Genomic DNA, 12,520 nt, shown 5'->3' with positions numbered 1-12,520 from the left:
CTTGGTCAGCAATCTGCTGCTACACATAGAGGAAAATACCCGCTATTTCTCAAATGATACAGCTCCCAGACAGGGCACAGTAGGAGCTGCCAGCAACTACAGCCAGAGCAGAGGTCCTGAGCTCAGGTTTCTTCTGTGATAGATAGGAGGCACCACTAAAAACCCAGGTGGAATTATCGAAAGGGCATGTCTCAAAAGAAAAGAGCAGGGAGGCCAGATTTAGAAATACCATCAGTATTTGAAAATCTAGAATGGCGGAGATTATACAGAAAGAGAGTTATGTGACTTCTAGAGGCAATCAAGTTTAAAGAATAATGTCCTAAATCTCAGTATCATTACTAGCATGGGACTCTCTAGTTGTAGAAACCATCTAGGTATACATTTAGTGCATTTCTTGGTGCTTAGGACAAGGCTACTGGTTTACCATTTGGTGATTTGCATTTTTTGTAAGTATTTTCACATACAAAACATTAGATGCATTTTTTATTATTGCTACAAAAATAATTTAAAGTAAATCTATATTATTTGCTGTTAGCACAAGGAAAGATTAAGATAAGTACATAACTATGGGTGAAAAAAGCTAGAAAAATCCCTTGAGGCACACTTAAGTCACAGTCTGTTAGAAATATCTGGGAAACTTACAATGAAGAAAGGAAGGTAATAGACAATTTAATTAAAATATTGTCCTTGACTTTTTAAAATTCAATTTATTTTTACATTGAATGAATTCCATAAAGTGATGCTTGAACCTAATTATTTGTACCTAGGTGAAATGTTTTGACAGAGGAGAATGCATTTCCTTAAGTTCCATTTGTGGAATTTAGTTATCTATTCAATATATGTATTTCATTTAACTTCAGCTGATTTGAGACACCCAACTCTCCACTGGGAGGCACTTGGCTTTTCTCATAAATGTGTAATTTTCAGCTCGAAGAAACACTTGCACCTCAGGGAGTAATATATTCTCTTTTCCCAATAGTTCCTTATTTTATTTACCCTGTCAAGTAGCCAACAAGAACATTTTTTCAGACTCTATCACACATAAGTATAGTTCAAGCATTTGGTTTGCCCAACTTTTCCAGAAGAAAATTGGAAAATACTCTCTAAAGAAGTAACTAATATTAGTTCTTATTGAGCCATAAGCCACCTGTTTGGAATTATCAATTAAATTAACTCCCAGAAAAAAAGTCCAATTATTTTTTAATATAATGCATTTTCAAAGTGTTTTCATTTTGTATTTGGCATCTCTGCAAAATGTTAGAAGAAATGAATCTGAATCTTGCAGCATACATTTGTTAATTGTTCCATTTGGGAGTAACCTAACCATGAAAAAGTAGAAGTGCTTTCTCTCTTATTGGTCATTTAGTGAGCTGCATAAAATTGAATGTGGCACGTTCTGATTATTTGGATTGTTATTTGTTGAAAATGGGCAGAAATGAAGCTATCGGAAACGTTCCTTTTAAATGAATATTGAATAGAAGCTAGTGGCATCTTTCCAATAAAGTAATTTCTTCCTTAGTTAGAATGGCCTTAGTTAGAGGGGAAATCCTATTTCAGTGCCATTCTTTCCTCCCCTGGTTTATGCCCAAAGCATATTGTATGTAGAGATATCACGTCACAGACCCAGTAATAGTTCTGCTGTAGACAATTTCCAACTGACTGCATTTCTATTACTGTGGATAACCTTCAACTCAGAAATGGCATTCACAATTTATAGAGAATATAGAAAAGAGAGGTCTTCCATATAAATCCAAAATTCTAGCTGTGTGAAGTATGGGTGCATTGCATAACTTTGAAAGTGAATGTGAAATCCTTTGCAGGTGATCCTCACAGGGGATTACTAGATAGTTGCTCACTGTGAAGGTTTTCTTGGAAGTGCAATTATTTTTTTTTTGTAAGTGTCATGTCTGGAAGACATTCCACTGATATTTCCCCAAGGCACATAAAATCAGACTTATTGTGATTAGAAGAGGCTGACAATTAGAAAATACAGTATAGCACAAAGGACCGGTAAAACCTGAAGGTTAATTCGTTTTGGGTCAGGACCACCATAATTTGGTTAGGAGAATGTGACTAAATCAGAAAGTATTAAATAGAAAAACCACACTTAAGTAGACAGCATCAAGTGTCCAGGAGCTAACCACAGTCCATCTGTCTTTTGTCGGCAGTGGTAATAATGTACTATGCAAACTTTTAAGTGTCAATTAATACAACTCTGCCTCCTATCCTCATCTTTGAGAAAATGATTTGAATTGCTCAGTATACTAGATGCCTCTCAACCTCAATATGAAAGAGGACCACAATTAAGGAGCACATGGGTAGAAGGAAAGTATTAAAATACTGTGCACAAATACAGGCTCTCTGACCTCATTCTTGATCTCCCATGCATGGGTAAGGCAGAACTTATTCAGGTTTGTTTCTAGACAGAAGATAAAAAAAGAATATTAGGTCCTTTTAAATCCACATTTTTAGAAAAGTGAAAGTCTATAATAAATGTTAGGAATTACAATGTGTCCTATAACCACATCTGGCTAGGCTTCATTCATCCATCCATCCATCCACACACTCATCCATCTATAAACTCCATTAATATATTCATCCAACCAACAAGTACCAGGCTCCATGTAAACACTCAAAATACAGGACTCAACAAGACAGGCCTGTCTCTGCCTCATGGACATGAGTATAAATCAGGGGGGAAGGTATTAAATGAACACAATTTAATTATCCTCAGGAAAATTGCTATTTAAGAAAATACAGGGAGTGGTAATAATGTATCACAGGCTGCTCTTTTCTTCATATAAGAAGGACAACTTGATTATCCCAAACTAACCTCTTCATTCAAAAGAAGCTGGAGATGCAAGATGATTTACAAGTCCAGAATGAAACTCATTTTTCAGTATATTATCACATCAACACGACCAGCTTCTGAGTAACAGATCATTACATTTACAAAACTCCCCATGCCTCCTATGACTTCCAGGGAGGTCTTGAGAAGGATTTTGCCCTTGTGAAGACAAACAGAACTACAGTAACCTTTAATATCAAATCGGTATTCCGAGTACACTAAGTTGTTATTGTTCTCCTTTATTGCCTAAGTCCTGAAGGAACTAACAGATTCAGCCTTTATTTGGCAGAGAATGGCATGCAATTATAAAGCTATCAAGACTCTAAACCCATAAATTTAATTAAGAATAAAGATGGGTGAGTATTGAAATACTAATGAGAAAACTTTGTTTTCCTTCTAATGAGGTTATGTAGTTATGACCCAAACATCCTCTTCTGGAACAAACTGACCAATCTTCCGCCTTGTTTTGTCTTGCAGGACATTTAGTGCTAAAACCAGGTGTCATGGGCAAACTGGGGTGAGTTTGTTCCCTACACAGCTTCTACAGAGCTAAATAATGTAAGACTTCCATTATAGAAGGATGCAAACCACTTTAATTTGCTCCCAACACTTTGCAAGCCACCCATTTTTTTTTTTTTTTGGTATGCTACTAACTTTAAACCTAGGTTCTCACACATGTCAGTCAATAGTCAAGTGCACTAACCATTGAGATATACTGACAGCCCTTATCTTCATTTTATATTGAGACAGGATCTCACTAAGTTGTGCAGGCTGGAATTGAACTTCTGATTCTCCTGCCTCAGTCTCCTAAGTAGGTGGGATTACAGGTATGGGCCACTGTGCACAGTATCTGCCGTCTATGAGAAAGAGCCATTTATAATCCACTAATCATATATAAAGTCATGTTTTAAGCAAGGACTATTTTGCCCAAAGCAATGCTAAGAAGCAAACATGCATAATCCCTACCCAGTCATTACAGCTATGCATTTCCATCTCCATGGCACCTGCTCTCTACCAGCATCTCTAGTGAGTGGTGACAGGCCCCAGCTGGCTACTCCATTTTATGCTTACACTGGCACCGCCACCAGGTACTGTTTGAATCCAGCTCCACTTCCTAGACTACTCTGTTCAAAGTTATTCAGCTCAAAAATATCAACACTAGTTAATCTCTTAGCCTCAGTTTCCTCATCTCTAGAGAGTACTTCTATAATATCTCCTGGGTTTGTGTTTGGTAGATAAAGATAACAGTGTAGCTAGCCACAGTGGTGCACACCTGTAATCCCATCAACTTGGAAGGCAGATGCAGGAGGCTTCCAAGTTCAAGGCCAGTCTCGCCAACTTATTGTGAGGCCTTGTCTTAACACAGAAAAATAAGAAGGGAGGGGGATATAAATCGGTGGTAAAACATCCCTGGGTCATTCCTCAGTACCATAAAAATAAATAAATAAATAAAGATTACAGTGCAACGCAAAATTGTCAGCTATTTTCTTACATGTATTAGATAATTAAATGAAACGATGCATGTAACTTTCACAAAGCCCTCTGAGGTATGAATTTATGTATATACATGTATATGTGTGTGTATGCACATACACATCATCTGTATTATTACCTTACATATCATCCCATATACTTTAACTATTCCAAAGATCATTTAAAGTATACCTAATAAAATTTAAATGCTCTATAAATGGTTGTTATACCATTTCAGGAAATAATGTCAAGAACAAAAACTATGCACATGCTTAGTACAGATGCAACCCTCCCGCCCCCGAGTATTTTCCATCTGCAGTTGGTGGAATTCAAGGATGCAGAAGCTACAGATGTGAACAGCCAACTGTGTGTGAGTGTTCATATATACACACATATTGTTTCTGTATATTCACATATATGCACACACACAGAAATGCTTACTTGGGTGAATAATTTTCTAATTTACTTATGATCACCCATTTTTACAGAGTAATGATTAACTGTACTACAACTACCTTCCAGAAAGTACTGAGAAAGAATCAAAATAGTATTCATAGCCACAAAGACACAGTACATTAATTTGTTTCTGGCCACAATATGTGGGTCACCAAAATTAGCAGGGTTTTATCATTGCTGTTAATTTTAATTTTAGAATATTCTTATTTTATTTCTGCTTTCAGAATTTAAAATTTATGGCTTTCCCTGAGCCTATAATGATACTCTTGGAGTGGGGACCATATATTTTAGTATGAGAATAGGCTAATATTCTCAGTTTTGCTTAGTAAAAGTCATCAGTGACTAATTAAATCTAGAGATCATGTAGGACCATGGCAAAAAGAATAGGCAGGAAAGTATGAATTTTCAATATTTTAGTCTTCTCAACAGAATCAAGAGGCATGGTGCCTTCTCATGAGACACTATAGTGATGGTTACCCTCAAATAAGGGAAAATATCAGAATCTCTCTCAAGGGGACAAGAGTCATTTCTGTGACTCATCTATTCTATTGCCCATTGTAGGCAGAAAGAAATTTCCAGAAAAACAGATAAACAATCTCAGAATCAAGACTCCTGGATTTTGCCTATCCCTGACAACTTACATGGAAGAGGAGTCAGGAAGTCTTCCACATTTTGCTAGCCCAAATTTCCTTCTAATAGTGTGAATGACAAAACTGACATGTAACTGCATAATTTACTTCCTACAGCCCTTTACCCAGAGAACTTAAAACATTCCAAATAAAAACCATTGCTAGATTTCACTGTTAGTAAGAACCCACCTCACATGGTAAGTACCATCTGATAGCCATCTGTTAAAGGAAATTTTGAAAACTTGAGCATTTCCAGGGGAATGGTCAGAATCATAAAAAAAAAGAGTATTTGAGGGTTTAAATGAGAAACAGTGCTGTTTAGATCTGAATGATACACCTGATGTCGGCCCTTGATAGATTTCACTTATGAAAAATTTGAAAATAGTTACTTTGTATTTACTTGTCCTTTAACTTGCTCTAAGACTACATTTATTTGAATATCATAAAAGGTACCTGCCAATATTTTCAAAAGTGATCAAAAGTCCTCATCACCACATAAAAATAAATGAACATATTATGTCCATCTACAACTTGAGAAATATTTAAAAAGAAAATGTGAAACAAAATCTCATATAAGAGTTACCATTGTGTAAACACTTCAAGTGTCAAGTAAATTATTTCTAAATATGGTTTATGTTTACTTTTGTGAGTTATGTGCCTTGGAAGAGTAGATTTGGGATAAGTTAAAGGGTGTGCCTTAAAATCTGATAATTTATCATTGTATACTTTGGAAAACACTGAGTGAAATTGTTAAACCTTTGTTGAAGGACTAATCAGAGCAGTTCAGAGAATACTGTTCATACCCAAGCAACGTATGGGGAGGTGGGATAAGATTAAAAATAATATTCAAATTAACAGATCTGAGATCCCGAAATAATATTTTGCTCCTCTTATTAACATTACTCAAAACTTCTAAATTTAATTGCTTTGTAATGCTACTTTGTACAAAAAGTACAAATAAACTATGGAAGTAATCAACCCATTTGTATTTAAAGCAACATGAATGTCCAATATATGTGCATGAGGTTTTTCTAGAATCATAATATATTGACAGCAAAAGAGTAGGATGTGTGACATCCTCTAAAGGTATTTACCTAGCCAGTAATACATAAGTAACTAACTGTGCATGAGATGACCTAGTGGAAGTGGAATTAGGATAACTTTGGGTAACCCAATCATCTCACTGGAAGCTGCCATAAATAATCCTTTCAGGGATTATTCCATGGGTCAGCTGACCTGGGCTAACCCACAGCCTGTTTGCTCACAGAGCCACTTCTCATCTTTCTGACTTGTGTTCTGGGTAACAGAGGACCTGTTCTCTGTAGCTCTCACATTCTGTCTGGGTTCAGGCAATAGGAGATGGGAAGGACAAATTGGAGACCCCAGACTTCTTTCTTTGCCTCAGGTCAATCTATATGCCATCAGGATTATTTAAGTGGTTCCAGCCCCCTTCAAACTGTGGTTCTAGTCCTTGATATCTGGAAAATCTGCCCTTTCCTTTGGTCCCTCCTGCCTAACGTGCTAGAATTCTTTGTCTCCACTAATGTCTATGGTGTACCAGTCATTTCTCTCTTGACTTGGAGAGAATTCCATCATCTATATAACAAAGTCCAAGCATATTTTTATTTCTTTGACATACATTTTTTTTAATGATTTTTGGTTCCTTATTGGATACTGACTAGTAAAAGAGTCTTCCACACTGCAGAGTCATATTTTAAAATATTAGTGCATTGTTATTTTCTCATAGAATTCCAGAGATGAAAAGGATCTTAGGGATTGCTGAGCCAAACATCCAGGTAGGAAGAGCAGGAGAGGCAAATTGTTTGGGATCTGAGAATCACTTTCCACAAGACCACCATAAACGTCCTGGGTCCATGTCTGAACAGTGTTCTATAGTTTTTTTTCGCTTTATCTGATATTACAGAAAGGCCCAGATAAGAATTGACTTTTAGCCAATTTGCTTTCTACTACTTCCTTTCAGATTCAGCAAATTCTTTTGAACAGATCCTGTATTTTTTTTTCTTTCTTTTTTCTCCAAGCTAGTAAGGGATTTTTACCCACATTGTTTTGCTTTATCTTCCTATCAACTCTTTAAAGCTGGAAATATTACTAAGAAATTGAGGTTTAGAGAGGTGAAGTGGCTTCCCTACACCTACACAGTAAATAAGCATCAAAAAAAAAACCAGACATAAACCCCAAATTAAGCTCTTTCCACAGCACAATCCTGCTTCCATGGATGATTAAGTACTTATCAGATCTTAAAGTTACAAGAAGAGTTTAGGGAGTAAAATGATGAGTTTAATTGTGTAATGTCAAATAAAAAAGCAAGTGAATGTGCCTTTCAGCAAGACTTTAATTAATCTGATGTCTGATCTAATCCTGATAGGGTAACTTTCACCAACTCTGTGGTTTTGTTTAAACAATGTCTCATAAAACATTACATTCCCCAGGTACAGGATGAATACCAGCACTTACAAACTTGCCTTTTGCCTTCCATGTAGAGTGTGACTCTCAACACATTATTCCACTGAAGCTTCTCAGTTGAAATTAATATGATAACCCTCATCGTCATCCTCTTCAAAATAATTCAGGGCACACACTTTGATGATGGAAGGGAGAAATAAAAATCTTTAACAGACTCACATATGGGAGGGAAAAACCAATTAAAGATTATCTCTGAACCAGGACTGCCAATATGAGATGAGGTGCATAACTAATCAGCCCAAGATAGACAACAGGTGAAGTGATGAAAATGTGATTGTGAGAAATGTGACAACAGTCTGATGTGCATAATTCATTGTTCCCATGGAGCCCCTGCCCATCTGCTGTGGCACAATTGAATATCAGAAGATGGAAGGAGGCCATCATTCATTAACTTGCCAAACTCCTTCAGGGCCCGGCTTTGCCTTCATTTTGTTTTTGTTCTTGCACCAAAGACTTGGAAACCATGAATATTACTGTGGGTTTCTGAGCTTTCCCGACTAGGATCTAATCAGCTGCTCTTCTACAGGGAGCAGAGGTGTGGGTGCTTCATACACAAAGCAAAGGGAGTCTAACATCTGCTAACGCGCCCAAGAGCTGCCTTCCCCTCTGCTATGATGGATTAAAACCATGAAAACACAGGCCTTCATCCTGATGTCCCTGGAAACAATCCTCTCAGGCGCTATTTTTCCTACAGCTCCCTGGATCAAGGAGGTATTCGCTGCTAAGCATTTCCAGCCAGCTTTGTTGTTCTTTTTAGTTACACATGACAGTAGAATGGATTTTGACCTATCATATATTATATATATATATAGTATAACTTCCCATTCTTGTGGTTGTACATGATATAGAGTTACCCTGATTGTGTATTCATATGTGAACACAGGAAAGTTACATCTGTTTCATTCCACTATCTTTCCCATTCCTGTCCCTTCTTCCTTCCCACCATTCCCCTTTGTCTAATCCCCTTCCCCACCCCAGCCTACATCCACATATCATAGAGAATATTCAGCCTTCAGGTTTTTGGGGATTATCCAACCAGTTCTTTTTTATATTTATTTTTTTAGTTACAGGTGGACACAATATCTTTATTTTTTTTTAATGTGGTGCTGAGGATCGAACCCAGTGCCTCATACATGCTAGGCAAGCGCTCTTCCTCTGAGCCACAATCCCAGCCCCCCGACCAGCTTCTGTAGTCAGTGCTCACAAGAATTCCTGAACTTTAAGGCACAGGTATAATAAGTAATATGATTTCAATCTAGTTCTGTATATTCTATGGGTTATTTGTAGATACTTATCAAATGATGCTTTGTTTGGAGATTTCATCATCATCTCCTTTTGTATGAATTATCCATTTGTATCTCCGGAGTTGTGTTAAGGCTGTCATTCACTTATGGACTTATCTGACAACGAGGCAGTATTCAGTATTTTGTGCCTTGGAATAGGTGTTAGAGATTAAGTAAAAACCCTAACCAGGACCTTTCTTTAATGAGCCCAGGTCCTGATTGTCGTTAATTACTGACATTAATGCAAAAGCAATAATGTGAATTATTTTCCCCTCTCAGATGTCCTTCTAAGATATCCCTCAATTCTAAGTCCAATTCCTCAACTCTGCCTAGACTGTAATCTGCATGAGCATGGTGACCATCTGTGATTCCACTCACCAGTTCTATAGCCTGTTACATAGTGCCACTCAACAAACATTTGGATTACTTTGTCCTTGTATTAAATAAATTCTGCTTTATGACGGCAAATATTTCCCAGTTTCTATGAACATTTTTTTAATCCATGCAAACCACTGGTATTAGATATTTCTGAGGACATGCTTAATTTTTAACAAAGAGTTAAGGTTATGAAATATACACTGTCTGAGAGCAGAATCATGTTTTGACCACATCAGTGATCCCTCCAGTGTTAAGTACATATTTTTGTGGTTTTCTGATGGGTTTTTAGTTTGGTAAGTGAAAAGACATATGTTGTTTAAATACTAATTATAAATAAAATCTCCTCTTAAGCAATATGTTTTCTGTTAAAAAATCATGTATAATATGAGAATATGGTGTATTTAAATCAGAATTATTCTGTGAAATTTATCAGTCTGTAAAGACTTGATTTAAACATTACTATTTTAATGCATTTTTAACAATCAAGAACTCATTGATTGATTAATCAGTGAACTCAGTTTTTTTTTAGACATTTGAAAATCTACACACTTATTTTTTCCCATTGTTTTTTTTCTGTGATCCTCTTACTTCATTTGTATTTTTAGTTACAACTTAAATTGATATTGCTCTTCAAGAAAAAAAAATTCAATGAAGGAATGAAAGAGCATTTTGTGGAGAATGAATACCTTAAAACATAAAACCCAATTCTTTCCATTGTGATATCTTTCTTAAAATGGAAAGGATTAACAATAGCACACCACCTTTCATTCCAATAGTATAGCAATCAAATGTTATGGTTTACCTACATTTTCAAATCACTTTAGGACTCCTAAGCTTTTAGGAACTGCAAGTGGAATGCAGAAATTTCATAGCTTTCAGGGTTATATTTAAATATGTCTACCAAGATTCTTAAGAATGTAAGTTTATCTGGAGTTGGAAAGCTGCAAGATCTGCTTTGCTGCCAGAAATCCTAATAAACTGAGACCAGTGGCCTGGCCCATGGACAATAAACAAGATTAGCTCAAGTTACACATCCTACTCTTCATTGCTTTGTTGTAGAGTCACTCAATTGAGAGAACAATATTATAGGAATTATTTACACTGCTGTGAATCATCTGGTCCATAAACAAATGAGTAATGACCTGTTATCCAGGAGATTAAAAGCTAAGCAGATGTTTCACAAGAATAAAATTAGTTTGGGGGAGGAAACAGAAAAAAAAAATTCACATTTGACTTGGGCTTGTTTGTTGAGTGGGACAAAGAAGCACTTTCACAGTTTTACTGAGGATCATTTATAAAGAAGTTTCCAAGGTTTGTTTGGGGGGGGATTTTCTTTTGCATTACAATTCTTATTACACATATATACCACAATTTTTTCATATCTCTGTTTAAAAACAAAACATTTTTTTCCAATCAGCTACTGAGAAAATGGGTCATCAAGAAACTCGACCCTAACTCCCACCTTTCATCTATGTGAAAGGCAACCAATGTTTCTTGGAGATGGAATTGATGTCCTGTAGGTTTTTATTGGGCTCCGCACAACTCACTGATCCATGGACCCGCTGTAGCACACAACGATAATCCTGTAATGTTTTCAAATGCCAGCAGTCAGTAAAGAGGAACTTTTTTCTCTTGGAGAAAGATAATAAATATGAAAGTTAAGGTAAGAGAGGGAAAGAAATTCTGAAAATACAATAGATCAAGAATGTAGTTAGAGAAAACGATTCAGAAGTATTCTTAAAAAATCATGTATCATTCAAAAATTCCTGGATTGCCTACAGTAAGCAGTACACTAAATTAAACTCTGGTTCCATAAAGGAATCACAGTCCCTGCCACCAAGGAACTTACTTTACTGTCTCCATGAAAGAACTTCACGTTTCTGTAAGAACATGTTCTGATTCTGCATCTTGGGGCCTCCTAAGATATACAGACTCCTTTTTAGGACCCTGTTTAATGTTATTCAGTTCCAGAATTTTACGAATGGGATGAGGTGGGAGCATGAATTTGCTTTGATCAGAGCAGCTGAAACTAAATCTTGGAATCTCACAGACTTACAACTACTCTTTACTTGAGCAACACTAAGTCCAAAAGATAGAGTAGTCTTTTTCTCAATTTGCATGATCATGCACATTCATTAATAATTACAACTGTGATAGTTTAGTTAAGAAATCTAAGGTGCAGAGGGTTTAGCAATATGGCTGAAAATACCACAAGATTAGCAAGGAAGGCCAGGATTAACCAAAGTAGGTTATTTTTTTTCCCACAAATCCAATAGGGAAGGATTTGGGAGGTGACTAGGATATGAATCCAGTAGGGAACTTTTAAAATGATACATGGCTAAACTGTATCCCACAATATTCTCATGAATTTTTTTAAAAACATGCTTCATTTTTAAAAAGGAATAAGCATTTAAAACTATTAACTCCTTTACCCTTCATTAAAGATGTGCTAGCTAAGCACTGTCACATTCATGTACCAAATGTGCATTAGAAGTTTTAGAATGTTCAAATTGGGCAAACTATTTGAAAATCATCTAACTATGCAAACTAGTACATTCATTTCAATGTCCCAATTAAGAATGTACTATTTTTCTCAATGTAATTTAATGATGCCTTTTTGGTAAAGCTTTAAAGCTGCATGAATATTAGAAAATTTGAGTGCATTTGCTAATACACTGATTACATAATCAATGATACTGATCATGGAGTAGGACAAATTGCCATTGACTTTGAACTGCCTTCAAATTCCCCAAACATAAATTACCATACATTTTTAATTTGAACTAACTTTTGCTTCTAGAAAAAGCATCAGAGGCTATTATTTCGTCTCTATAGTTATTTGTAATTCATCGACAATTAGAGTTCTTAATACACCAGATGAAGTGTTGAGCTCAAAATTTTCCTGCACAAAATATACTCTAGAGGAGATTTCCAGTCTGCCTATCACATATAGTTCATGTCTGAAATAC

Source organism: Ictidomys tridecemlineatus, chromosome 15 (assembly GCF_052094955.1).
Source record: "Ictidomys tridecemlineatus isolate mIctTri1 chromosome 15, mIctTri1.hap1, whole genome shotgun sequence".
In the NCBI taxonomy this organism is placed as follows: domain Eukaryota; kingdom Metazoa; phylum Chordata; class Mammalia; order Rodentia; family Sciuridae; genus Ictidomys; species Ictidomys tridecemlineatus.
The sequence above is the reverse complement of the archived record's forward strand: the minus strand, read 5'-3'. Positions refer to the sequence as shown.